Source organism: Oncorhynchus clarkii, chromosome 1 (assembly GCF_045791955.1).
Source record: "Oncorhynchus clarkii lewisi isolate Uvic-CL-2024 chromosome 1, UVic_Ocla_1.0, whole genome shotgun sequence".
NCBI lineage: Eukaryota > Metazoa > Chordata > Actinopteri > Salmoniformes > Salmonidae > Oncorhynchus > Oncorhynchus clarkii.
In genome coordinates this window covers 8,396,752-8,421,406 of record NC_092147.1, presented here as the reverse complement: position 1 = coordinate 8,421,406, position 24,655 = coordinate 8,396,752, and the positions used below count along the sequence as shown (strand labels likewise).

Below are 24,655 nucleotides of genomic sequence, written 5' to 3'. Positions count from 1 at the left end.
GTTTAAAGTTTGCCACAAGCCACCTGGGAGACACACCAAACATGTGGAAGAAGGTGCTCTAGTCAGATGAAACCAAAATTGAACTTTTTAGCAACAATGCAAAACGGTATGTTTGGCGTAAAAGCAACACAGCTCATCACCCTGAACACACCATCCCCACTGTCAAACATGGTGGTGGCAGCATCATGGTTTGGGCCTGCTTTTCTTCAGCAGGGACAGGGAAGATGGTTAAAATTGATGGGAAGATGGGTGGAGCCAAATACAGGACCATTCTGGAAGAAAACCTGATGGAGTCTGCAAAAGACCTGAGACTGGGACGGAGATTTGTTTTCCAACAAGACAATGATCCAAAACATAAAGCAAAATCTACAATGGAATGGTTCAAAAATAAACATATCCAGGTGTTAGAATGGCTAAGTCAAAGTCCAGACCTGAATCCAATCGAGAATCTGTGGAAAGAACTGAAAACTGCTGTTCACAAATGCTCTCCATCCAACCTCACTGAGCTCGAGCTGTTTTGCAAGGAGGAATGGGAAAAAATTTCAGTCTCTCGATGTGCAAAACTGATAGAGACATACCCCAAGCGACTTACAGCTGTAATCGGAGCAAAAGGTGGCGCTACAAAGTATTAACTTAAGGGGGCTGAATAATTTTGCACGCCCAATTTTTCAGTTTTTGATTTGTTAAAAAAGTTTGAAATATCCAATAAATGTCGTTCCACTTCATGATTGTGTCCCACTTGTTGTTGATTCTTCACAAAAAAATACAGTTTTATATCTTTATGTTTGAAGCCTGAAATGTGGCAAAAGGTCGCAAAGTTCAAGGGGGCCGAATACTTTCGCAAGGCACTGTATGTGATATGTTACATTATACGTGTGGGGTACGGAGATGGGGTGAGTAGTCATTCAAAAATCATGTTAAACTCCATTAATGCACACAGAGTTAGTCCATGCAACTTATTAATATCTGACTTGTTTAGCGTTTTTGTTACTCCTGAACTTATTTAAGCTTTCCATAACAAAGGGATTGAATACTTATTGATTCAAGACATTTCAGCTTTTCATTTTTTATGAAATTGTAAAAATGTCTTAAAACCTCTTAAGGATCGGACCCTTTTTTTCTGTTTTTTTCCTAAAATGACAGACCCAAATCTAACTGCCTGTAGCTCAGGACCTGAAGCAAGGATATGCATATTCTTGATACCATTTCTAAGGAAACACTGAAGCTTGTGTAACTGTGGAATTAATGTTACAGTATATAACACATTAGATGCAAGAGAAAAGCCATAATGTACTATTATGGCGCAATTTAGATTTTGGCCACTAGATGGTAGCAGTGTAAGTGCAAAGTTTTAGACTGATTCTACTAACCATTGTATTTCTGTTCAAAATGTTGTATCAAGACTGCCCAAATGTGCCTAATTGGTTTATTAATACATTTTAAAGTTCATAACTGTGCACTCTCCCATAGAGGTTAACATAATTCCACTTTGACACCATGGCGTATTGTGTGTAGATCAGTGACACAAAATGGAAATGCAATCCATACCCATGGGATCCAAAAGGGTTTTTTAAATCCTCTGTCCATAGGTGCTTTTTGGCAAATTTGAGTCAACTTTTCGGACGACATGGGTCCCATTATGTCTGGCGAACACTGCATTCCACAGTAAAAACCTCATACCAACGGTCCAGCATAGTGGTGGTAGTGTGATGGTTTGGGGATGTTTTGTTCCCTCAGGACCTGTATGACAGCAGGTAGCCTAAGGGCGGCATGTAGCCTAGTGGTTAGGGTGGCATGTAGCCTAGTGGTTAGAGCGTCTGGCCAGTAACCAAAAGGTTGCTAGATTGAATCCCTGAGCTGACAAGTGTCGTGGAAATTTCCTGTATTTACCAAATCATGAGAGCAAACCACACACAAGTCAGAGTTATCATAAAGTCCATCTTTAATTATATGAGCTCCATCACAACCCTGTGACTCTCAGATCAATTCAGTGTCTATAAATGAATTCTCTGAGAGTCCTTACACATTGCAACTGAGATCCTTTATAGCAAAGACACACATAGCCAGACAGCACAAACCATAAATTATCGTTCAGCTTTGTCTCCTAAACTATGTTATTTTCTCGCTCTCAGAACCATTAAACAAATCCTCATATCAACAGGCATATATCAAATCCACCCCTCCTTGACAAGATCCCAGAGACACATTGACTGGCACACAGACATTGTGGAGCCAAGAGATACACGCTTGACCTCTCCCCTCTCTGCGGCCCAAGTAACTTAGTCCTGACAGAGAACAGATGACTGCAACCCGGCCACAGTATTATACAAAAATAACATTCTGATGAGAAGTAACTTACACACATATAATGAATATAAAACATCTCACCTATGTTACCAACTAATTCTGATTATTCCCCAACACAAGGTAAATCTGTCATTCAGCCCCTGAAAAAGGCAGTTAACCCACTGTTCCAAGGCCGTCATTGTACGTAAGAATTTGTTCTTGACTGACTTGCCTAGTTAAATAAAGGTTTAAAAAAATGTTTTGCCTTTATAGAAGGAACCATGAGTTCTGCTCTGTATCGGAGAATATCCATCCGTGAGCTGAAGAGCAGCTGGGTCATGCAGCAAGACAATGATTCAAAACACACAATCAAGTCTTCATGAAAAATGGCTAAAAAGTAACACATTTTAAGGTTTGGAATGGCCTAGTCAAAGTCCAGACCTAATCCCAATTGAGATGTTGTGGCAGCACTTGAAACGAACAGTTCATGTTAGAAAACCCACAAATGTCACAGTTCTACATGGACGAGTGGGCCAGAATTCCTCTACAGTGACGTGAGAGACTGATCAATAACTACAGGAAGCATTTGATCACAGTCATTGCAGCTAAAGGTGGCACAACCAGTTGTTGAACGGAAGTGGGCAAATAGTTTTTCACACAGGGGAATTGGGTGTTGCATAACTTTAAATAAATATTTGTTATTCATAAACTCAGGTTTCCTTTATCTAATATTAGGTTTTGGTTGAAGATCTGATAACATTCAAAATTATGCACAAATAGAGAAAATCTGAAAGGGGGAAAAGGCTTTTTCACGGCTCTGTATATCAGCATATATAGCCAGTATATTTGATTTTATTTGCACTTTTTGTTTCTACTCATACTCACAGGACTGTACACACTCACTCACGGACACTCCGACACACACAGACTTCAACACTCACTTAATTTGCTCAAACACACATAACATACACACACATTCATACTGACTCTACACACACGCATGCACACTCATATACAATCATCCTTTACACTGCTGCTACTCTCTTTATCATATATCCTGATGCCTAGTTACCTTACCCCTACACCTATCTACCTCTACCACTCCAGTATCCCTGCACATTGTTAATATGGTACTGGAACTGGCCCTGGAGCTGACCCTGGAGCTGACCCTGGAACTGACCCTGGAACTGACCCTTTATATAGCTTCTTACTTTCTTGTGTTCTTCTTATTTCTATTTATTATGTGTGTTTCTTTTCAACCTTGTTATTTGTAGCGCTACATTGCTATTGATTACTGCATTGTTGGGTTTGTAACTTACAAGAAAGGCATTTCACAGTACTTGTGCACGTGACGTTAAAACTCGAAACATAATTTTCTAAACGTGGCTTGGTCTTTTGAGATATTCATTAACGCTGGTATGGCAGAAGCACACTTTTGAGAACAGCCATAATGATGACACTACGCTGTCGTTGTAATGATGCATCTATTAATGTACCTAAAAAATGAGCTCTTGCATAGCATGACATGAATGCGCTATAGATATGCTATGGATATATTTAATTAACCTTCAATAATGTGGCTGGGACCTGTTATGACACGTCCATGAAACGCCTATAGATGTGTCATAAATGCGTTATGGATATGTAGTCAAAGTAAATTGTTACCAAATATTTTGCCGATAATGTGGGCATTTTGATCGTCCTTATTAAAAGAAGGAAATGAGAAAATAAATAAATAAATAAAAACTGCCTGTCTCCTGCCTGTCTCCTGCCTGTCTCTTGTCTATCTCCTGCCTGTCTCTTGCCTGTATCCTACCTGCCTCTTGCCTGTCTCTTGCCTGTTTCTTGCCTGTCTCTTGCTTGTGTCTGTGGCTATTGGAGCTAGAGATATCCTTGTTTTTTTTTATTTATATATTGGGCAAACACATTTGATTTTTTTTGTATGTATGTACGCAACCTCCAAAATTATCCCATTTTAATACGTTTTATACCCTTTTGAAATGTATTACATGTTAAAGGAGCGCAGACCTTCAAAATTCCGACTCAGTACAAACCCTTGGTACACACACACACACACACATGTAAACTGCCTCTATTAACGCTATGTTTGCTTCTGCTGCCAGAAAAGTAATCTGAACTATACAAGGAAGAAGGAAGAAATTTAAAATCTACACAGAGAACCTGTCTGTTAACATTCTGGTTTCAGTGCCAGTAATTCACCTTGCCCTTGGAAACAATGTACTGCATGTTGCAGTTATTCAAGATTGTAAAGACATTGGCTAATCCTTTACTTGAGAAATGAACAAATACCAGTTTTACGCCTAGAACTTCCCATTGTTCTATATAGAACCTTTCGGTTCTTTGGTCAAAATGTAAGAACTCTTTTCAGAAGAAGATTCAAATCATTGATGGTTCAGGTAAAAAAAATATATATATTTAGGGGTTCCATATATGAACCCTTTTTGGTTCTCTATTGGTTCTTCTGTATGCTCCAAAAGTATTGGGACAATGACACTGTACTCCAGCACTTTGGATTTGAAATAATACAATGACTATGAGGTTAACATGCAGGCTGTCAACTTTAATTTGAGGGTATTTTCATCCATATCGGGTGAACCGTTTAGAAATTACAGCACTTTTTGTCCATAGTCCCCTTTAGGGGACCTAAAGTATTGGGACAAATTCACTTATTTGTGTATTCAAGTAGTACAAATGTAACTATTTGGTCACATATTCATAGCACACAATGACTACATCAAGCTTATGACTACAAACTTGTTGGATGCATTTGCTGTTTGTTTTGGTTGTGTTTCAGAATATTTTGTGCCCAATAGAAATTAATAATAAATAATGTATTGTCATTTTGGAGTCACTTTCATTGTGAATAAAAAATATATTATATTTCTAAACACTTCTACATTAATGTGGATGCTATCCTGAATGAATCGTGAATAATGATGAGTGAGATATTTAGACGCACAAATATCATACACCCCAAGACATGCTAACCTCTCACCATTACAATAACAGGGGAGGTTAGTATATAGTTGATAGTTGTGCCTCTGTAACTTTCTCAATCGTCATTATTCACGATTCATTCAGGATTATTGTATAATTTCAAATCCAAAATGCTGGATTACAGAGCCAAAACTAGAAAAAAAAATAGTTGTCCCAATTCTTTTGGAGCTCACTGTACGTAGCACCTTTGTTTCGATGGGACAATTAACATTGAATTCCACATGCCCGTGCAACGTCTCTCCCAATGTTTTAATCACAGGTGAAAAGAGAGAAGGAGGTATCAGATTTCTAGATGACCAGACCACTCCCACTTTCAACCAGTATAATACGACACAGACCTGCAAAAAAAATTAAACAGACACTGAAATAAATACGTTTGTTTGTGTTGCTAACGAACCCTTCTCTACTGCCCACATTCACAATGCTTTATTTGATTCTCTTTGTTGGAACGTTCGTCCTGTCCTCGGGGCAATTCACGAGTAAGTAGCCACTTCTGAATCCTATTTTTTGTGTAGTCAATATATATCAATGTAGGTTTGTTGGTATGTTGAGATTCAATCAAGGCTATTGTGTCTTATCTAGCGAGCCTATACACCGTGTTTTATTGGTCGAAGTGAGCTTCACAAAAAAATCGCTTTGTAGGAATTATGACCCAAATTGTGTTAATTGATAGCTATTTAATGACTTTTGTCCAGTTGTTGTGCACGTTAAACTGGTAATTGGTTGCAGACAATGAAGATTATTTTAACAATGAACGTTGACGTAATCTTATCATCAAATAAGGTGTGTACACATCTATGATATGCTTCTGATATGACGCACAAACCGATCTTTCAATCTACATTGGAATCTTTGTCAGGTTTGAGCATATCTGAATTGCTTACATTATGGAAATACGTTGTTAAACATAGGCTAAATACTATTCGCGCTGATATAGGGGCTAGACCTAGTGTAAATTGCAGTCTGGACATGGACATGCCAAACGTAGTCAATAAACAAGATTAAATTCCCTAGGTTATTGATAAGGCCTAACAATACACTGTATAATTCCAATCAAATTCTAATTAAAACCCCAAACAACTTGTTATAAATATAGTTACAGGCACCGTGATTACTCCCGCGGGTGTAGGCATATAATACAGACAAAGCTATTGAGACTATGAAGGGTTTTACACACATCCAACTTTTCACAGGAGCTGGATAAATATCCAATATAACGAGTAAGGGGGAACATCCACTGACCGGTATACCACTCGCAAATGTCATGTTTTATAAACATCATGGAACCGTCTTACAGATCATATTTGCACTTCTCCGGGAATAGCAGACTAAATAAACCCATGGAAGGTGAATCTTTCTAAAAAATAAATTAAAAAATGTATCAAATTAAAACGATCAGTTTTTTTAAACAACAATCATGTTTATATGGCTGAGGCTACGTAGGCCATCATTGTAATTTGTTCTTAATTGACTTGCCTAGATAAATAAAAGTAAATACATTAAAACAGAGTTTTCGACGCCCCTCTGGAAACGTATTTCTCAAAACTAACACCCTGACTACACTGCTGGCGCTCGTCAACGGAGCATCTGCGTTACCAAGGGCTAAAATAGAAATCAGCTCTATTTGTGACGCAGATCACGCTGCGAGTCCTGCCTCTTCCATCTTCTCATTGGTTCATAGAAGCAGATACCCAAGTGCCATCTCCTTCTTTGGTTATACCCACGTGGGTGCTTGAAAGACAAACTGTGTTGTTGTTGTAATACTATGAAAGTTTAGATGCATCACCATATAAGTTCAAAGAGGAAAAAGCCTGAAAGGAGGAGAGATGACTAGAAATTATTCGGTTGACCATTTTATGTGTGGATTAATTGTCAGAGTAGAGGACCTTGTGCATTTCAGGTAAAATAACAACTCAATGTTTATATCCCAGGACAAATTAGCTAGCAACAGCAAGCTAGCTAAATAGGACAAATTAGCTAGCAAGTGCAAGCTAGCTAGCTAAATTGCCATAAATGTTTAATGCTTTTCGACCTGTCCCCAAATTAATGTAATTGGTTCAGAGTTTGTTTTGATATTTTAACCTGCGTGTCGTGATCGCGTTTGGTGTGGGGGGACAAAATACATTTACGCACGATGGCGCACGCGCGCAGCCGGTTTGGGTTCTGTGTTAGTGCACTGAGCAGCAGCTGAAATGACTCTCGTTCCATGAGCATAAGGCACTCGGTGCACACATAGACCTAAGGGCTCTTCTATTCACTGAATATAGATGATTAAATAGCAGACAGTAACCCTACAATAGGTCTAGTTATAACAACAATATAATCTCTTTTTTTTTTATTGGCTTCAATGTGGAAACATCCATCTACACACGTTTCAGTCTCATTTTGAAAATGCTCTGCATGTTTGAGCCATGGACAGTTGGACGTTGCCCAAACGTTATAATAAGATTCACCTACTATCACTGTGGTTATGGCCTGTTAGTGACTTTGCCACGAGAAAGGTAAACAAACTAACAGGCCAATAGCCATGGCAACAAGCGGATTCAGCACCAAGGAATTACCGCGATTTAACAGTTAGGTCCTAAAGCTTGAAAGTGTAAGATGCCATTTTTTTAAAGAAAATTATGAAGGAAAAACAATATGCATTCTAATAAGCAATTCCTAAACAGACTTTCTACAGTCACTGACACCTTTCATTCTATTGTAATAACTTGACCTAAACAGACTTGCTACAGTCACTGACACCTTTCATTGAATTGTAATAACTTGACCTAGACAGACTTGCTACAGTCACTGACACCTTTCATTGAATTGTAATAACTTGACCTAAACAGACTTGCTACAGTCACTGACACCTTTCATTGAATTGTAATAACTTGACCTAGACAGACTTGCTACAGTCACTGACACCTTTCATTGAATTGTAATAACTTGACCTAAACAGACTTGCTACAGTCACTGACACCTTTCATTGAATTGTAATAACTTGACCTAGACAGACTTGCTACAGTCACTGACACCTTTCATTCTATTGTAATAACTTGACCTAAACAGACTTGCTACAGTCACTGACACCTTTCATTCAAGTGTAATAACTTGACCTAGAAAGACTTCCTACAGTCATTGACACATTTCATTAAATAGGCATCGCACATAGACCTAATGAGTCCAAACGTTTCACAGAAGTTGCAGGGACAAAAAGGATGTCCAATATAAAGAAAACACGTGAATGCCTGTTTTGCTGCTTGTGATATTTAATAAAACATTGGTTAAAGGCTACTGATTAACCTACTCTGTGCGTCTGCTGGCAAGATCAATACCAAAACCACTTGTGTTACTGCCAAGACCAGCTTTTGGTGAGTCTTAAATATCAACAGTAGCGCTGCTTGAAATTGGCACATTGGCCAACGTTTTTAAGGACACACCTCAAATATGTCCAAGATAGCTGATATAAGTCAGGTAAATTGGCGCCAGGGTTGTAAAAGCCAGCGCTCTGATATTTTCTAAATTGAAATTAGCCAAAGAGTGTGCGTTTGACACTAGCGCCGCCTTAACACTGGGCTCCCGAGTGGCACAGCGGTCTAAGACACTGCATCTCAGTGCTAGAGGCATCACTACAGACCCCCTGGTGCAGCAGTCTAAGGCACTGCATCTCAGTGCTAGAGGCATCACTACCGTTGCAGGCCGTCATTGTAAATAAGAATTTGTTCTTAACTGACTTGCCTAGTTAAATAAAGGTTACATTTTTATTTTATTAAAAACGCCAGGCAATCATAGAGCCTTATATGTGTTGTTCAGAACCTAAATTAAATGTCAACTTTTTTTCTAGTCAACTTGTGGTGGTAGAGACGCAAGCTTGTTTGCATTCAGTCAAACAGCATCCACTGTTGCAATGACATGACTGTTACAGTCGTCCGTTTTTGTTATTACAGCATTAACTTATTATTGGACATTCAGGCTATATTTCCTGTGGCAACACATCCTCCACTCTATTCAAAGTCCACAGCATTGCAAACATTTGGGATTGAGTGGTAAACACCAAGTCTTTCACAAAATTGTGCAACAGGCTGTACATTTGTTTAATCAGCATTGATGATAATCTGTTTTTGCTACATCAATTCTTTCTTCACAACCACAACAGCTAGCCCATCGTTTACAACATCAACCACAAGTTCCATAACCTTAACTGCTAACCCGTTGTTGGCACCGTCAACCACAACACCTACAACCACAACTACTGCCCCTGGGGATACAACTACTGCCCCTGGGGATACAACTACTGCCCCTGGGGATACAACTACTGCCCCATGGGATACAACTACTGCCCCATGGGATACAACTACTGCCCCATGGGATACAACTACTGCCCCTGAGGAAATAACAACCACAACTGTTATCGCGGATTTTACAACAACACCCACAGCTGGTGTCCCAGAGGATTCAACAACACCCACAGCCGTTCAACCAACAACAATTCCTACAGCAGGTACGTGGGAATTTAGTTTTTATGTCAAATGTACATTGTGGGCCAAATGTGACTAACAAATTTTGCTTGCCATCAACTTAGTTCATTCTTAATATAGATGTTATTAGGCCAAAGTGATTTACAGTACTAAGATACAGCCCAGATGTTATTGTATTCAATTCCATTTACTTCCTGAGCATGGCATGCAATTCTTTCTGTCTGTGATCTTAACAATCCTAGCCCTTTTGAACATTCCCAGTCATCGTCATGTTATTCATGTACAGTACCAGTCAAAAGTCTGAACACACCTACTCATTCAAGGGTTTTTCTTTATATTTTTTTTTACTATTTTCTACGTTGTAGAATAGTGAAGACATCAAAACTATGAAATAACACATATGGAACCATGTATCAAATGAAACTTTGTGTGTGATATGCGCCGAATACAACCAGTGAAATGCTTTACTTACAATCCCTTAACCAACAATGCAGTTCAAGAAAGAGTTAAGGAAATATTTACCAAATAAACTAAAGTAAAGAATTATAAAAAGTAACACAAAATAACAATAACGAGGCTATATACGGGGTTACTGGGTCTATGTGCTGGGGTAGAGGTTAGTCAAGGTTTTTGTACATGTAGTCTAGGTAGAGGTAAAGAGCAACAGTGGCTCCTTAACAGCTTCTACCCACAAGCCATAAGACTGCTGAACAACTAATCAAATGGCCACTCAGACTATTTACATTGACCCCCCCCCCCTTCACACTTGCTATTCGCTGTTGTAGTTACCTAAAAGGTGTTAAACAAATCGAAATATGTTTTATATTTGAGATTCTTCAAAGTAGCCAGACTTTTGCCTAGATGACAACTTTGCACACTCTTGGCATTCTCGAAACCAGCTTCCCTTGGAATGTTTTTCCAACCGTCTTGAAGGAGTTTCCACATATGCTGAGCACTTGCCTGCTTTTCCTTCACTCTGGTCCAACTCATCCCAAACCATCACAATTGGGTTGAGATCAAATCAACGTTTATTTGTCACGTGCGCCGAATACAACAGTAAAAAGACAGTGAAATACAGTAGTGAGGCTGAATACAGTAGTGAGGCTATAACAATAGGGAGGCTACATACAGACACAGGTTAGTCAGGCTGATTGAGGTAGTATGTACATGTAGATATGGTTAAAGTGACTATGCATATATGATGAACAGATAGTACCAGTAGCATAAAGAGGGGATGGCAGGACACAATGCAGATAGCCCGGTTAGCCAATGTGCGGGAGCACTCGTTGGTAGGGCCAATTGAGATAGTATGTACAGTGGGGCAAAAAAGTATTTAGTCAGCCACCAATTGTGCAAGGTCTCCCACTTAAAAAGATGAGAGAGGCCTGTAATTTTCATCATAGGTACACTTCAACTATGACAGATAAAATGAGGGGAAAAAATCCAGAAAATCACATTGTAGGATTTTTAATGAATTCATTTGCAAATGATGGTGGAAAATAAGTATTTGGTCAATAACAAAAGTTTATCTCAATACTTTGTTATATACCCTTTGTTGGCAATGACAGAGGTCAAATGTTTTCTGTAAATCTTCACAAGGTTTTCACACACTGTTGCTGGTATTTTGGCCCATTCCTCCATGCAGATCTCCTCTAGAGCAGTGATGTTTTGGGGCTATTGCTGGGCAACACAGACTTTCAACTCCCTCCAAAGATTTTCTATGGGGTTGAGATCTGGAGACTGGCTAGGCCACTCCAGGACCTTGAAATGTTTCTTACGAAGCCACTCCTTCGTTGCCCGGGCGGTGTGTTTGGGATCATTGACATGCTGAAAGACCCAGCCACGTTTCATCTTCAATGCCCTTGCTGATGGAAGGAGGTTTTCACTCAAAATCTTACGATACATGTCCCCATTCATTCTTTCCTTTACACGGATCAATCGTCCTGGTCCCTTTGCATAAAAACAGCCCCAAAGCATGATGTTTCCACCCCCATGCTTCACAGTAGGTATGGTGTTCTTTGGATGCAACTCAGCATTTTTTTGTCCACCAAACACGACGAGTTGAGTTTTTACCAAAAAGTTATATTTTGGTTTCATCTGACCATATGACATTCTCCCAATCTTCTTCTGGATCATCCAAATGCTCTCTAGCAAACTTCAGACGGGCCTGGACATGTACTAGCTTAAGCAGGGGGACACGTCTGGCACTGCAATATTACTTTAGTGCCTTGTTGCTAACAGGATGCATGTTTTGGAATATTTTTATTATGTACAGGCTTCCTTCTTTTCAGTCTATTATTTAGGTTAGTTTTGTGGAGTAACTACACTGTTGTTGATCCATCCTCAGTTTTCTCCTATGACGGCCATTAAACTCTGTAACTGTTTTAAATTCACCATTTTCCTCATGGTGAAATCCCTGAGCGGTTTCCTTCCTCTCCGGCAACTGAGTTAGAAAAGACGCCTGTATCTAACTAGTGACTGGGTGTATTGCGGCACCATCCAAAGTGTAATTAATTACTTCTCCATGTTAAAAGGGATATTCAATTGTACCCATCTACCAATAGGTGCTCTTCTTTGCGAGGCATTGGAAAACCTCCCTGGTCTTTGTTGTTGAATCTGTGTTTTAAATGTACTGCTCGACTAACGGACCTTACAGATAATTGTATGTGTGGGGTACAGAGATGAGAGTCATTCAAAAATCATGTTAAACACTACTATTGCACGCAGAGTGAGTCCATCCAACTGATTATGTGACTTGATCAGCAGATTTTTACACCTGAATTTATGTAGGCCATAACAAAGGAATTTAATACTTATTGACTCAAGACATTTCAGCTTTTATTTTTTATTCATTTGTAAAAATGTATAATTCCACTTTGACATTACGGGGTGTTGTGTGTGTGTGTGTGTGTGTAAGCCGATTACAATAAATCTCAATTGAATCCATTGTAAATGTAGGCTGTAACGCAACAACACGTGAGTCTGAATACTTCCTGAAGGCACCGTACAAGGGAAAAATCACAGCGTTGCAGAAATGTAAAGTACATATTCCCTGAACATTGACCTTAACTATTTATGTCTCATCACTTCCATCTTCCTCAGACCTGACCACATTTGCACATGCAATGGTGAATTTATCCAGCTACGAAAATCTGGATAGCGATGCAATCGTTTCAAACATTGAGGAGGTATGTTGGCAATCTGTCTGTCTTCCCTCTGTCTGTCGTCCCTCTGTCTGTCAGTCAGGTTGTTATCAATTCAGAATTGAATGCTTGATAAATTCCAATTCCTTTTGTAATGTGGAAATCAAAATAGTAAACAGGATGAATAATTGGAATTAATAAAAATGTATTTGAAAATTCCAACGTTACGGTAAATGGATAAACTGTAAATCTATAGATTCCAGGTTCTGCTGGTGACTTTCCCAAGATAATCTGTAGATCTCCCACTGAATGTGTAAAGAGAAGCCTTTTGAACAGTGGTAGGCTAATGCAGGCAGATATTATCATGTATGTGCGTGCAAGATTACATTTTTGGGCCATCTTGGTTATTTTAGATCAATACAAAGCGATAGGTTAGATCCACCCAGGACAAGGACCTTCTTTTGTGGGTTTTTTTAATCAGTTTTCTGCTTGCATGTGTTAGATTAATTAATTTTTTGTTTTCGATTTTGCTCACAAGAGTTAGCTATGGGGCATGCAGAGGAGCCTTGCTGGTGGAGAGTTTTGGTGAGAACTTGACACGAGAGCTAAAGCAACATGATTGATAGTGTTGGTTTGACCTAGATAAAATCCCAAAGTTACTTATTTGGCCCAAAATGTAACTTTGCCCCATACACACAGACCCATGCTACTATCTGCCTGCATAAAATCCTACTGATGTTCAAAAGGCCTCTTTACACATTTATCAAACATCTTTGTCTATATGATAAATCTATAGATTCCCCTGTAAATGTGTAGATGAACCAATAAGATGGGGATCTATACATATACAGTGAGGGAAAAAAGTATTTGATCACTGACAAAGAAATGATCCGTCTATAATTTTAATGGTAGGTGTATTTGAACAGTGAGAGACAGAATAACAACAACAAAAAATCCAGAAAAACGCATGTCAAAAATGTTATAAATTGATTTGCATTTTAATGAGGGAAATAAGTATTTGACCCCTCTGCAAAACATGACTTACTACTTGGTGGCAAAATCCTTGTTGGCAATCACAGAGGTCAGACCGTTCTTGTAGATGGCCACCAGGTTTGCACACATCTCAGGAGGGATTTTGTCCCACTCCTCTTTGCAGATCTTCTGCAAGTCATTAAGGTTTCGAGGCTGACGTTTGGCAACTCGAACCTTTAGCTCCCTCCACAGATTTTCTATGGGATTAAGGTCGGGAGACTGGCTAGGCCACTCCAGGACCTTAATGTGCTTCTTCTTGAGCCACTCCTTTGTTGCCTTGGCCATGTGTTTTGGGTCATTGTCATGCTGGATTACCCATCCACGACCCATTTTCAATGCCCTGGCTGAGGGAAGGAGGTTCTCACTCAAGATTTGATGGTACATGGCCCCGACCATCGTCCCTTTGATGCGGTGTCCCCTTAGCAGAAAAACACCCCCAAAGCATAATGTTTCCACCTCCATGTTTGACGGTGGGTAAGGTGTTCTTGGGGTCATAGGCAGCATTCCTCCTCCTCCAAACACGTTGAGTTGATGCCAAAGAGATCCATTTTGGTCTCATCTGACCACAACACTTTCACCCAGTTGTCCTCTGAATCATTCAGATCTTCATTGGCAAACTTCAGACGGGCATGTATATGTGCTTTCTTGAGCAGGGGGACCTTGCGGGCGCTGCAGGATTTCAGTCCTTCACAGCGTAGTGTGTTACCAATTGGTTTCTTGGTGACTATGGTCCTAGCTGCCTTGAGATCATTGACAAGATCCTCCCGTGTAGTTCTGGGCTGATTCCTCACCGTTCTCATGATCATTGCAACTCCATTAGGTGAGATCTTGCATGGAGCCCCAGGCCGAGGGAGATGGACAGTTCTTTTGTGTTTCTTCCATTTGCGAATAATCGCACCGACTGTTGTCACCTCACCAAGTTGCTTGGCGATGGTCTTGTAGCCCATTCCAGCCTTGTGTAGGTCTACAATATTGTCCCTGACATCCTTGGAGAGCTCTTTGGTCTTGGCCATGGTGGAGAGTTTGGAATCTGATTGATTGATTGCTTCTGTGGACAGGTGTCTTTTATATAGGTAACAAACTGAGATTAGGAGCACTCCCTTTAAGAGTGTGCTCCAAATCTCAGCTCGTTACCTGTATAAAAGACACCTGGGAGCCAGAAATCTTTTTGATTGAGAGGGGGTCAAATACTTATTTCCCTCATTAAAATGCAAATCAATTTATAACATTTTTGATGTGTTTTTCTGGATTTTTTTGTTGTTATTCTGTCTCTCACTGTTCAAATAAACCTGCCATTAAAATTATAGACGGATCATTTCTTTGTCAGTGGGCAAACGTACAGAATCAGCAGGGGATCAAATACTTTTTTCCCTCACTGTACAGGTAATTCCATTTGATTTATTGTTTTTACACATTTACAGTAACATACATAAATGTATTTCTTGTATTTCAGTTCTTGAAGCACATCAGCAATAATGCCCTTGGACCTCTGAAGATAACAGTGAACCGTTTCACAAAATGTAGCGGCGCCCAGTGTGGAGACCAGCAACCCTCTACTACCCCTCAACCCACCACTGGCCCTCAAACCTCCCCTGACACTCAACCCTCTACTACCCCTGAACTCTTCGTTGACACTCAACCCACCACTGGCCCTCAAACCTCCCCTGACACTCAACCCTCTACTACCCCTGAACTCTTCGTTGACACTCAACCCACCACTGGCCCTCAAACCTCCCCTGACACTCAACCCTCTACTACCCCTGAACTCTTCGTTGACACTCAACCCTCTACTACCCCTCAATTCTTCCCTGACACTCAAACCTCCACTGGCCCTCAACCCACATTTACATAGATACCGTTCTGGTTTCATAATCACCACTGATTCATCAGACATCTGTATAGCCTACTTGTTGATTTGTTAACTTGTCAATAATTTGAAATGGAGTGGGGTAAATTGAAATGTAGGTACATAAATATATGTCATACAAGTTCATACTCTAACTTTGAAGGAATAGCTATGGTTTTTAAAAGTCAGTGATATTGGTAACACTTTCCATTGAGGTATCCTTTAAGTGAGTTGTAAAAAGGTATATGAATACTTCAACATCAACCGTACTGACTGGGATTAGGATATGTATTTTACTGTATGACAGGGACTGGTAGATATTGCAATCAACAAGTTTAAATCAATCATGTGGAAATATCTCCATTGACCCTGAACTTGGATGTAGTAATTCAAAGACTTTGGCTTTGTGAAGATTGAAACTGCTTTTTCTATAAAGTATGGCAGACTATTTAGAAATATGTTGTTTTTTTTTAGCTAAATATTTTGTAGCTTTTTTATTCTGTTATTTTCATTACTTTTTAAGATGTATTCTTTGTTTTCCTTTGTCAGGTTGGGCCCCTCTCAATCAAACCTGTTCTCAGCCCCATTGTTATTTATTGAAGCTTTATTTAACTAGGCAAGTCAGTTAAGCACAAATTCTTATTTACAATGACAGCCTACCCCTGCCAAATCCGGACGACACTGGGCCAATTGTGCGCAGCCCTATGGGACTCCCAATCCCAGACGAATGGGATACAGGCCTGGAATCAAATCAGGGTCTGCAGTGACACCTCTTGCATTGAGCTGTAGTGCCTTAGACTGCTGCGCCACTCGGGAGCCCAATTGTGGTATGTTAGGTTGTGATCCTCTCAATCAAACCTGTTTTTCAACCCCATTGTGGTATGTTAGATTGGGTCCCTCTCAATCAAACCTGTTTCTAGGTTCAGACAAAACAACTTTCTTCTTGTGCTCATTTGGAATCATTGATAAAAAATAACATGCCAAATCATCTCTTATGTTGATTATATTGCTAACTGACTTGATTTAAAATTACTTTCAGATGATGTGGGCATGACATGCTGTGTGGTTGATTGACTTTTTTTTAATGCATTTGTTGGCAGTGGCTAGTTTAAAGGGGGCCTGAACATACTGATTTCACCTCGGTCTTCCTCCTCATTAAGTAAAATGCATTTTCATTTTGCGGGTGTGGTTTGATGTGGGTGTGTTATGTTCACTATATAAAATAATATAAAAAATGTGATTTGTATTTGTTTTGCCTCTTGGACCCCCTATAGGGGCAGTAGGTAGCTATAGGGGCGGTAGGTAGCTATAGGGGCGGCAGGTAGCTATAGGGGCGGCAGGTAGCTATAGGGGCGGCAGGTAGCTATAGGGGCGGCAGGTAGCTATAGGGGCGGCAGGTAGCTATAGGGGCGGCAGGTAGCCTAGTGGTTAGTGTTGGGAAAGGTTACTCAAACAAATCCCTGAGCTGACAAGGTAAAAAATATGTTGTTCTGCTCCTGAGCAAAGCAGTTAACCCACTGTTCCCCGGGTGCCGAAGACATGAATGTTGATTAAGGCAGCCCCCCCGCACCTCTTCAGAGGGGTTGGATCAATTCAGAAGACACATTTCAGTTGTACAACTGACTAGGTATCCCCCCTTTTACAGACTTGGGCCCAGAACCTGACTCACACAATTGACCAGTCACATGTATTTATAATGGAATAAAAACATATGGAAATATTAATCAGCTACCCAATCAAGGCAGGGCCACCCCAGTTACCCAATGTGGGTCATCCTCCCCCCATCTGACGATTAGCAGAGTGGCACAAGGCAGCGGCAGGTAGCCTAGTGGTTAGAGCGTAGGTGAAAATCTGTCATTCTACCCCTAAACAAGGCTGACCCCCCATGGGCCTGGGCTCAGGGTCTTCAGCCCCGGTAAGCACCTGCATTAATCCGGCCTTGGACATGTGGGCATGATTGAAATCCCATACCCAACTATCAAACCCAACCAGGAAATCGGCATACCAATAGACATACCTATGCCACACTTCCATTTCAGTGATCTCCACCCTGAATGAATAGTTGGGTGAATAGCATGCTATTCTCATGCGTAAGTTCAAGGTGTTATAGAATGCGTTTTTGTTGGTAGGTCACTCTGATAGGCCTACATTATGCTCCAATAGCCAGAGTAGTCTACTTGGCCACTGTCTACAACTGTAACTTAAAGTGGGTACAACCTCAGTGGTCACAGTAAACGTTTGCCAGAAGTTGCACAGAATGCTCATAGCGTTCAAGTTTCCAAGACCATAAAATGTGCTGACGAAAATGAGAGGGAACATTGGTTAACAGATACATAGATGTAGAGGTTGTCCGTCAGAAACAAAGTAGTGTGTTTGTACTTAGAACAGTTGTTTTGGAGTGGGCATTTTACTGTTTTATGTCAATGCTGTATAAGACTACATAAAATATTTATATACTGTAGGGTATAAACATATGTAGGGCATCGTGACTCTATATGTAATGCCTATCAATGCTTTATGAAAGCTACATACAACCACAAAGTGAAGTGTTACTGGAGGTTGCATCAGTATTGATACAGAGCTTACTGTTTTCTGATAGTTTGGATAGACACCAACAATGTGCAGCCAAAATGTTTTCTGATGTTTTTTAAGTTACGCAAAGTATCTCCTCTAGTTTCTCTTTGGCTCCAACGCAGCTAAACTTAAGATCTGAAGGAAAATGTGTTTGATTGACAAGAAGGAAACTACAAAATGTATCTGACTTGTTCAGATCCAGGCCAGGATTCACACTGCTCTGCACTGCGTAGACGTTACATTGCACTTGACTTTGAAAATACATTTACATGACGTTCGTGGCGGTCACATTCACGGTAAACTGTGCGAGAGAAATTACATATTTACCTTATTTGTTTGATATTAATAGTTAACTATTCATATTTAACAAATAGTAAGACATTTCTGTTCTATTAAAGCTGTGTTTTTGTAAAGGGATGGTTTACACTCTAGCTTCCTGCAGTTAGTGTAGGCAGATGGTTGTTTATTTAAATAGGCAAGTCAGTTAAGAACAAATTCTTATTTACAATGACAGCCTACTGGAGAACAGTGGGTTAACTGCCTTGTCCAGGGGCAGAACAACCGATTTTTACCTTGTCAGCTCAGGGATTCAATCCAGCAACCTTTCAGTTACTGGCCCAACGCTCTAACCAGTAGGCTACCTTAGGACATTGGTTTTACTAGAGATAGCTTGAGCTGACAAGTGATCTATGACTTGGTGATAAAAACCTACAGCTGGCATTCCATAGATAAGCTGTAGGGTGTGTGACCCGAGATAGAGATAGCATGGAGGTGTAGAACAAACCCTTATAGTTCCTAATCATCCTGGCATCTTGGAAACTCAGCCGGGGTGGGGTTAAAACAGCATCAGGTGCAGATAACCACCAGATGAACCTAAGATGGCTTATGATACCACCCGATCTGTATGCGAGGGGCCATGGCTAAGCATTTTTAGGTCTCCTATATAAGATCTCTGTTTTTTTTTTTCATTATCAGGGAACTTTCGGTCCAACCCTTAAGAGTGTGAGGTCGACAGTTTCATTATTGCAATAATAATTAATCGATATTAAATAAAGATGATTGTTTAAAAAGATGACAAAGTCTTTCTCACTTGATTAGAATCTTCCACGACAAAACGCTGGGGATTTCTGCTCGTACGTAAATTACCTTTTAAAAGTCAAGTCCAGTGTGCTGTCAGCACAATGCAGTTTGATTGATTCCCGGCCCCAGGCAGTCTTTCGATCAGCTTTCCGTGGCCCTACGAATACAGACCCATTTGATTAGTTCACAATTGATACCACCGCATGAAGATGTGTTATATATATATATATATATTTACACACTATAATATGGGAATAATACTTTGAAATTGTGAAAATTAGGATAATGCCCTTTTAGTGTAAGAGCTGTTTGAAAAGATGGCCTGAAATTTCAGCCTGTTTTGGCCATCCATGGTGACATCACTATGCGGTAAATTAGTTAATAGACCAATAGAGTTCTAAACCTCTCTGCCAATAACAGCTAAGTTTCAATGTTCCACTCCCAGACAGTCCTAGCAAAATTCTTGCTTGAGAAATTGACCCTTGCTAACAAGCTATTGTTTCTTTTTTAACATTTTAATTGAAAATAATTGCAGGAAGGTACAGTATGGTAATTGTTACTCAGAAATGATTTGATATTGAGATTAAAATGGCTGCATTGAACCTTTAAAGACTCTGTCACACACACACACAGTGCGACAGACAGGGCTATTGGAAAACATGTGGCAAGGCAGTATTTTCCACAACACTTTTCAATCATTTTAATAAAATAACGACGCAAAGCGTTAAAAACAGTGCTGTTTTTTTTTTCTCTCGATTTGCCTCATGATTTGTCAACTCGCACACAATTTCTCTGTCCTTCACATCAGAGTGCTACTGCATGTTCTTTGCCCGTCTTCAGATTCACGGAAATCGCAAGGCAAGGCAAGGCAAGGCAAGGCAAGGCCCGCTCCCCGTTTTCCTCCGGCATTTATTTAGCATGGAAGATAACACATCCCTCCCGACAGACACAAACAACAACTCTTAAATGTAGCCGCCTATACCCCTAAACACTAGTGATCTGACATGCTGTATTGCATGGAAAGACAATATTTTTCTGTCTGATCAACTGTCAGCTACTAACAACAGCAGCTGCATACAGTAGCTTAGCCTACTATGCACCCTGTCTCTCTGGCCAGGGTAAACAAAGCAGTGAGGTAGTCATTCAACAATCATGTTAAACACTATTATTGAACACAGTGAGTCCATGCAACTTGTTAAACAAATGTTTACTCCTGAACTTATTTAGGCTTGCCATAACAAAGGGGTTGAATACTTATTCACTGAAGACATTTCAGCTTTTCATTTTTTATTCATTTGTACATGGGGTATTGTGTGTCGACCAGTGACAAAACATGTCATACATTTTACATTTATTAAAACATTTTAAGGTTCCGCCCCTTCTTTTCAATTCTCGCCTAAAATGACAGACCCAAATCTAACTGCCTGTAGCTCAGGACCTGAAGCAAGGATATGCATATTCTTGGTACCATTTGAAAGGAAACACTTTGAAGTTTTTGAAATGTGAATGGAATGTAGGAGAATATAACACATTAGATCTGGTAAAAGATAATACAAAGACATTTTTTTTACCATCTTTGAAATGCAAGAGAAAGGCCATAATATATTATTCCAGCCCAGGTGCAATTTAGATTTTGGCAGTGTATGTGCAAAGTTTTATACTGATCCAACGAACCATTGTATTTCTGTTCAAAATTTTCTATCAAGTCTGCCCAAATGTGCCTTATTTGTTTATTAATAACTTTTCATGTTCAAAATTGTGCACTCTCAAACAATAGCATGGTATTCCTTCACTGTAATAGCTACTGTAAATTGGACAGTGCAGTTAGATTAACAAGAAGTTAAGCTTTCTGCCAATATCAGATATGTCTATGTCCTGGGAAATTGTCTTGTTACTTACAACCTCATGCTAATCACATTAGCCTACTTTAGCTCAACCGTCCAATGTGAATACTTTCTGAAGACACTATACTTGCCAAACAGGAAGAAATTATTGTAATTCCAGGTTCAAGTCAAGTGTTAACATTTAATCTCTAACAAAATGGAAATTCTCTTGCTCAGATTGCAATACGTGACCTAACAGAAAGTTGCATGCACATATTGAAGGATTTAAAAAAAAAAAAAATTCTGTCTTACAATTTTGGCAGAACTTTCAACCTGTTTAGAACTGCATGCTCTTCGTATTTCATCGCTTTGCTATGAATCAAATTTTTTGGGGGGGAGAATGCCAAGAGTGTGCAAAGCTGTCATCAAGGCAAAGGGTAGCTACTTTAAAGAATCTCAAATATAAAATATATTTTGATTTGTTTAACACTTTTTGTTGGTTAATAAAAAGAAACGTCCCTTTTTCAGGACCCTGTCTTTCAAAGATAATTCGTAAAAATCCAAATAACTTCACAGATCTTCATTGTAAAGGGTTTAAACACCGTTTCCCATTCTTGTTCAATGAACCATAAACAGTTCATGAACATGCACCTGTGGAACGGCCGTTAAGACACTAACAGCTTACAGACGGTAGGCAATTAAGGTCACAGTTATGAAAACGTAGGATACTAAAGAGGGCTTTATACTGACTCTGAAAAACACCAAAGAAAGATGCCCAGGGTCACTGCTCATCTTCGTGAAAGTGCCTTAGGCATGTTGCAAGGAGACATGAGGACTGCACATGTAACAACACCTGTACAGGATCGGTACATCTGAAACATCACACCTGCGGGACAGGTACAGGATGGCAACAACAGCTGCCCAAGTTACACCAGGAACACACAATCCCTCTTTCAGTGCTCAGACTGTCCGCAACAGGCTGAGAGAGGCTGGACTGAAGGCTCGTAGACCTGTTTTAAGGCAGGTCCTCACCAAACAATGTCGCCTATGGGCACAAACCAGACAGGACTGGCAAAAAGTGCTCTTCTCTGATGAGTCACGGTTTTGTCTCACCAGGGGTGATGGTCGGATTCGCATTCGTCAAAGGAATGAGCGTTACACCGAGGCCTGTACTCTGGGGTGGGATCGATTTGGAGGTGGAGGGTCAGTCATGGTCTGGGGCGGTGTGTCACAGCGTCATCGGACTGAGCTTGTTGTCATTGCAGACAACCTCAACACTGTGCGTTACAGGGAAGACATCCTCCTCCCTCATGTGGTACCCTTCTTGCAGGCTCATCCTGACATGACCCTCCAGCATGACAATGCCACCAGCCATACTGCTCGTTCTGTGAGTGATTTCCTGCAAGACAGGAATGTCAGTGTTCTGTCATGGCCAGCGAAGAGCCCGGATCTCAATCCCGTTGAGCACGTCTGGAACCTGTTGGATCGGAGGGTGAGGGCTAGGGCTATTCCCCCCAGAAATGTCCAGGAACTTGCAGATGCCTTGGTGGAAGAGTGGGGTAACATCTCACAGCAAGAACTGGCAAATCTGGTGCAGTCCATGAGGAGGAGATGCACTGCAGTACTTAATACAGCTGGTGGCCACATCAGATACTGACTGTTACTTTAGATTTTGCCCCCCCCCCCCCCCCTCCCTTGTTCAGGGACACATTATTCCATTTCTGTTAGTCACATGTCTGGAAGTTGTTCAGTTTATGTCTCAGTTGTTGAATCTTGTTATGTTCATACAAATATCTACACATGTTAAGTTTGCTGTAAATAAGCGCAGTTGACAGTGAGAGGACGTTTTTGTTGTTGCTGAGTTTACATGATTCCATATGTGTTAATTCATAGTACAATAATAGTGAAGACATCAAAACTATGTAAAAATAGTAAATATAAAGAAAAACCCTGGAATGAGTAGGTGTGTCCAAACTTTTGACTGGTACTGTACTTCCCACTGTCGAACAGACCCTTGGCTCACTAGCTATAGCGAAGTTCTTCAGCAATCTCGATGTGAACATGGGCTTCTTTCAGGTCCCGCTAGCTGAGAAGTTAAGCTAACAACCTTCATCACACCTTTCAGACGTTACTCCTATCGGCATTGCTTCAGAACCTGAACACTTCCAGAATAGAAAGGTGACAGAGGTAACTGAAGGCCTGAATATGTGGTCTTTCACATGGATGATGTGTTAGTCTGGGGCCAAACACAAGATGAGCATGATGCAAGACTTCATCCCGCATTGCAGAAGATGGAAAATGGGCGGTGTAACTCTGAACATTAACAAATGGGACCTGTCAAAGCAGGAAGTTAAGTTCCTGGGCCACATTATCTCGGACAAAGGAATACAGCCCAACCCGACGAAGACAGAGGCTGTCAATGAGATGGCAAAGCCATACAATGTCAACTAGCTGCAGAGTTTCCTAGGAATGGTGAACCAGCTGGGAAAGTTCATCCCCCAGTTAACTGAAAAGGACAAACCTCTCAGAGACCTACTCTCAAAGAAAAAACACTAGTACTGAGAGGCCAACCAAGTCAGAGCCTTCAAAGAGCTTAAGGAGGAGATGACATCCACACCTGTTGTAGCCCTGTACAACCCAAACAAAGAGATCAAGTTGTCAGCCAAGCATCTTCCTAAGGACTAGGAGGGGTGCTGCTGCAAAAGTGGAGCAAGGAATGGAGACCCGTTGCCTGCGCTTCCCTGTCTCTCACACCAACCAAGCATAGATACGCTCAATTGGATAAATAAGCTCTGTGACTGATATGGGAATGTAAAAGATTTATAGACTTTCGCATTGGTCAACACTTTCAGTTGGAAACTGACCACCTTTCCTGAGCCTTCTGGGGAACCAACCCTTGGACAGCCTTCCCCCACAAATCCAGCGCTTCAGGGTGAGACTGATGAGATACTCGATTGCTCATGTTGCTGGAAAGAGTCTGTGTCACACCCTGATCTGTTTCACCTGTCTTTGTGTTTGTCTCGAACCCCCTCCGTGTGTCGCCCATCTCCCTCATTATCCCCAGTGTATTTATACCTGTGGTCTATGTTTGTCTGTTGCCAGTTTGTCTTGTCAGGTCTTAGCAAGTTCTGTTTCCTAGTTTCCCCAGTTCTGACCATTCTGCCTGACCCCGACCCCGAGCCTGCCTGCCGTTCTGTACCTGCCTGACTCTAAACCGTTTACGAACCTCTGCCTGTCCTGACCCCGAGCCTGCCTGCTGCTCTGAACCTTATTGACTATGCCCTGGATTATGGACGTCTGCCTGCCTTTGACTGTCTTTTGCCTGCCCCCTGTTTGGGTCAATAAACATGTGACTATAGCTGTCTGCATCTGGGTCTTATCCTGAGTTCT

The 24,655-nt window shown here is 40.6% G+C and overlaps 1 long non-coding RNA gene across 1 annotated transcript; it reads left to right on the top strand.

Annotated features, from left to right (window-relative positions):
- Window positions 1-5,633: 5,633 nt before the first annotated feature.
- On the top strand, window positions 5,634-17,028 carry LOC139418670 (uncharacterized). Its single transcript, XR_011635345.1, has 4 exons — window positions 5,634-5,783; window positions 9,446-9,790; window positions 12,870-12,955; window positions 15,396-17,028. It is a non-coding gene; the product is annotated as an uncharacterized lncRNA (long non-coding RNA).
- Window positions 17,029-24,655: the final 7,627 nt, after the last annotated feature.